Genomic DNA, 5908 nt, shown 5'->3' on the forward strand with positions numbered 1-5908 from the left:
TACAAATGGGCTTATGTTACCGCGACAACGCAGCGCAAAGTCTCCCGGGAAAAAATATTCGACAACAGATTGCCTGCATTTTCACCGTGACATGACACAAACATATTAATTGTAAAGCAAGATCTTGAATGACTTGTGCCGAAGACTACACAATAAGTGTAGATTTTGAGGTCCTTTCACCAAATCTGCACATATGGCTAGTTCTCCCTCGACAACTTTAGACCGTTTCCTTTGTGAATGGATACGAATTGGGGGAACCGGGAGCCAGTGTCTGCGTTGGGGACCGTAGTGCTGTGTGGATGGAGGGGGTTTTAGTCACATCGATGCAGGACTGAATCTGACCATTGATTTTATATTATCATAGCTTCATGCTTGTCCTACATGTTTACTGTAGCCAAAGCTAATTAGCAAAAAGAAATCTAACAAAAAAAAAACTATTCAAGTGACTAAATGATGACTACAACTAACAAGGACACTATAATAAACGTAAATAAAAATTGTTATGATACTCGAAGTTCAGGAGCGGACAACCGGAGTAAAAGATGCAGGCGGTTTAGTGATTTATCTGGGTGAGCCAAGGTTGGTGGTGGATGTGAGGAATCCAGGCTTGACGGGCTCAGGTTGATGGTGTGTGACTTTGAGAGCGTGTCGCGGGCGGCACAGGCTGGCGCGGCTTGAAGCTAACAGGCAGGTGTCTTTAGACGGCAGCATAAGCTGGCAGGAATGGCAGGCCAGGCCACGACATAGGTACAAGGGATAGCACACTATGGCTAACAGAACGGCCACTGTGGAACGCTATGACCTACTGAACACACACGACACAAACAAACATACAAGACTGACAGGGACAACTGGAAGGGAAAAAGAAGGGAAAACTGAGAACACAAGGAAAGGACGAGACAGCAGAACAAACCACCAACTAGGTAACAAAATTAACACTGCATACACAACCGCTTTTCCACGGCCATATGAGTACATCTCTGAATAATTCTATTTTAATCAACATGAGTTCATGAAACGTACCCTGTAACGGTTTTTGTTTCGAGTAGACATTCAATGGATGAAATATTGAGCCCTCCAACTACAGTAGGCTGCATGTCAAACAGCATTGGAATTCCTCTCTCTATTATATAGTATCTCTATATATTGAGACATGGACTGTTATTATCATCAAACGCTGTCCCTGTCTAAAGACATCCACAGCTGTGTGAAGACATTAGATTTTTGATGCGCATGACTCTGATATCTGTATGGACAAACCAGCATAGAGAAGGAAAGCCAGTCAACTCAGCAAGCACCCAAGTCGGTTAAGAGGCCTTGTTATCCAAAGAAAAAAAAAAAAAGTTCTTCTTCCTTTTGAGTTGGGCCTGCTGCTCTGCACAGCGCAATACACACTGCAGCACTTCAGCGAGACCAGTGTTGACTGCATTTAACAGGTGCCGGTTTACATGAACTTTATCAAATGCTGGAGATTACTTTGAATGCAAGAATTTTAATCTGTTTTCACTTTAAATACTAGACACCATATTGTTACCACTGAGTTTGAAATATATGCAACATATTCATTTGGGCTTTAGGTGTCTGTAGTTTGTGTATCCTAACTGTAAAATCTTAACCCTTGTTTTGTCTTTGGGTCAACTGACCCGTGTTCAATGTGTTTTATCAAATATGGATTCCTTTCAACCAAAATTGCCCAATAATAAAGTGAGGTTTCCATACAACATTCTTCAGTAAAGTTAATGATTCTTTCATTATTTGTTGTTGGGGTGTTATTTAATTTAATCTTATAGCATTTTCAATTTCTTTTTTTTAAATGGTTTCCAAAAGTATCCGACTAAACTTTGACATCTACCCTCTGAGATCCACTCAACATCCTCTGATCTTAACTATTAGTCCAATAATTCATAGTTTCTTTCTGCCTTTTTAACTAAAAACTATGTAATTTTGATATAAATGAGGTTTGCGTTGACCATGAGGTTCCGGAATAAGTGTAAAACCTGGTTCTTAACACCAGCTCAGGTTTTTTGAAAAGCGCCAAAGCTGAAAAAAGTGACACTACAATCAAAAAAAGCGACAAAAACATCTGAACAAGCACAAAAGAATCAATTTTTGACCTGAAGGACAAGTTCATGGTTAACGGAAGACAACACAAGGGTTATTAACTGTAAATTTTGAGTAACAAGAATGTTATTCTGAAAGCGAATCACTTTCCTACTTAGGAAGAATAATAGTTCGTTTTCCCTTAAATCCCTTTATCTGAAGTTAGCTGCTAATAGGGATGTTGTCCAGAACGGAGGCGCTATTTACATTGAGTTCTGAATCAGAGTACGTTCTGCTGACAGGATTGTGCTCTAGGGTAGAAAAGACCGAAGATATTGTTGCTAGATAGAAAGAGTGAATTAAAAGTGACAAGAGGGCTATCTATTTGGCACCGAGCAGCATTTGATGCAAAGAAACCAGACTTGAAGACTATTGTGAAATACTGGACAGTTTTTTGAGGCAAATCAGATTGAGACGGAGATCGGCAAGAGCCAACTCATAAGCGTCGTGGGAGCACGACACACAGCTTGATGCGAACCTCCTCAGGACCCAGCAGCCCGGGAGAGCCAAAGAAATAACCCGTATATCAAGAACTGGTGCTTGTTACAGAGATTACTTCAATCCCTAAACCGAGTGAAATCGTCGCAGAGATAACAAGTTTGATTCCCGTAATCGCAAGCATAATAATATGAATCCGTAACAGTATGTGGCAGAGCTACGTCGGCTAGCGCAGGATTGCAAAACGGTGACTTTTGCATCGTTTGTGGAATACATGAGATTGGATTCAAGAGCTCTTTCTTCCCCCCTACAGAACAGATTTAACATTTGACAGAGCATTGTAGTCAATTGCTCTGTGGCACGCGCGAGACCGCAAATACATTTCTCCTCTCTCTGCTGCTGAGCTGTGAGGTCTGATCTGTGGTGGAGTCAACTACCTGCGGCGCCTCCATGTTCCTGCTCAGGCCCCTCCCCTCTGGTACCAAAATTCTCCTCTCTCCTCTCTCTCTTCATCTCCTCCTCTCACCGCTCTCTCCTCTCCTCTCTTTCTCTCTCTCTTCGCTCTCCTCTCGCTCCCCGCTCTCCCCTCTCCCTCCCTGTCCTCTCCACCCGTCCCTCCCCCGGGCATCTCTTCTCTCTCTCTGTCTCTCTCTCCTCTCCCTCTCATCCGTCCTCTTCCCTCCCCCTGTCTCGACTGTCTCATGACTGTACTCTTTCTCTTCTCCTTTTCTGTCTCTCTGGGTGTCTTCTCTGGTCTCTGTGTCTCCTTCTTTCTCTTCAATCCTCGCCTCAACCAGTTCTCTGCTTTTCTCTCACTCCAACCCTTTACTCTAACCCTTCCCAACCCCGACAGATGCCCCCCCCACCCTGAAGCCATTGTTCTGCTCGAGTTTTCTTATCTTACTGCCTCTAAAAGAAGTTTTGTCCTTCCTCGGTGTCGCCTAGTCTTGTCTTGGTGAATTGTTTGGGTTTCGGTAAATAACATCACATATTACGGTCCAGATCTAGCTACTTTTAAATAGAAAATCTGTGACATACACTGTTTGTGATTTGCCGCGCTAAATAAATAAAATTGAATTGAATAACCTTGATGCTAGCCACATTTTCTATAGCATTAAAACTGCAACTGCAAATTAGATTCAGAAGTGGTGAACAATAAGTAGTCTCTGTATTTAAGTACATGTACTTCGTGTGTACACCATGAGGATAAAAAAACTATTTTGAATAGGCACTCTTAAATAAGGTCAATACCAGTGTTCCCAACATAGCCCCGCCCATTTTAAATAGGAAGTCGCTCAGAAAACATCCTACAGAAATACCTTATGGAATAACCAAAACATTGCAAATGTTGGTCATCTCCAAAAGTGCTGGATTCTGCATTTCCCATATTGAACAATATTCCTCAGAATCACAAAGTTCCTTTTCAGTTCGAGTTCATTATACCAGTGCTTTACTTCCACTTTAAGATCACCAGTGTGCTGTGTTGTTTTTCCTCCGGGTATCAGTGGCCCTGCGTCCTAGACAGCTTTGGGCACACTGTGATGACTGATGCATGGGGCTCTTCAGCATCACTGGTGATTAAAGTCTGACTACAAAACTGGGATTGGCGCTTCACTAAGACCAGTGGGTGCCTTGTTTGACAGAAGACCCACAGGGCCGCGCCCCATGCGCGCCATGCAGAAATAAGCATGCAGGCAAAAATATTGTCCTCTAAAATGAACCGCATGATGGAATGGGGGACTACCACCCCTCCACCAGAAAACACGTTCAACAAACTGCTCTCCAAACACTCTACTGTAGTCCAGCCTTACTTTACTTCCATGATGAACGTGCGTCACTTTGTAACACACGTCATTAAGCTTGCCTAGCTGCTAGCGTGGCACGCCCTCATACTCTGCAGCTGACTACCTAGCAGTACTTACAAGAGCTACTGCACTTGTGTAACTCCCAACATAGATGGAACCTAAGTGCAACGGATCACTCTGTAGCTAAAACAGAGCGCTCGAACCACAGGGTGAAGCTGCAGAATGTGCAGTACAAATAATACTGTGGTGTTTTTTTACTTAACCCACATAAACCTATTCTAACACACCGCTAATACAATTATGGACCTGATTTTTTTTTTTTAAATACACATAATTCTATTCAATTCAATTTCAATTTTTAATTCTGACTAGGGCAATACTGTCTCTTAGGTGTCCTCCTTCTGTCTGCTTCCTTTCTGTGCATTTCTGGAAGGCTTTTATGTCCTGCAGCGCTGCACCACTACAGCACTTTTAAATTGAATCTGTATGTTTTGTATGTTTTATGTATTGTTTTAATGGCTTTGTTGTAAGCACTTTGGGTACTTTCGCTATTGTAAGGTCTATACACATAAACTTGACTTGATAGATAGCATAATATTAGCACTTTAAACAGGATGCCAACTAAATGACTGCATTCACGCTAGGGAATAATATGGACTAATATCTGACCGGGATCTGTAAATACATGGACATCTTTGTATTCCAACTGATCAGAAATAGGACTAAATGAAACATCTTAACCAATGCAAAACAATATCCACATAATTTCCGAAAACAGAGGCTCAGTGCAGCATGGACTGTCTCCTTTTAATTTGGTCATCTGATTCATTATACATTTTCAACAAGGGGTCGCTTCCAATCTTGACTCGTTATAGTTCAGTTGAATCACAGTGGAGTTGTTTGCCCTTCTCCCCCGCTGGTGGGGTGTGAACGCGGCAAATCGCACTTGTTGTGTGTTCACCAAAGCGAACCACATAGTCGTTCCAGACCTGCTTGAATGAGGTGGTCTCAGGTAAGCTTTCAATCGAACTCTGGAAGCGTATGTTTGCGTGAGAGCGTCTCACCTCGACTGCACCTTCATACATACTCGCAAGTGGGAGTAAATGTCCCTGTGGTCAGGTGTGTTTTTGCACTGCAAAGCAGCAGAGCAGCAAACTCTAGTACTTGCATGTTTCTCTCGTCACAGAAAAACACTGCAATTAAGCTATTTCCAGTATGCTAGCTGAGTGATTTCAAAAGGAAAAAAGGCCAACGAGTGTGCACCTAAAAACAACTCTTTTCATTGTCAAAAGCCACAGCCCATCTCACCAGCTGGCCAGAACCCCCATAAAAATTTGAAAGCAGACTATTGAATGACATGTGCAGAGACTACACAAAGTGGTAGATTTGAGGTCCCTGTTTCTCTAACAATCTGCAACATATGGTCCTTTCTCTCGCACAAATTAGCCCTTTTTTCACTCACCAACCAATAGGACACCCATACTTTGGTTGGCCGGGTTAGCCCATTGGTAGAGCAGCCACATATACAGATTTTACCCACAACAACACAGCGGTTGCAGTTTCTC

This window comes from Etheostoma spectabile, chromosome 5 (assembly GCF_008692095.1).
Source record: "Etheostoma spectabile isolate EspeVRDwgs_2016 chromosome 5, UIUC_Espe_1.0, whole genome shotgun sequence".
Lineage (NCBI taxonomy): Eukaryota > Metazoa > Chordata > Actinopteri > Perciformes > Percidae > Etheostoma > Etheostoma spectabile.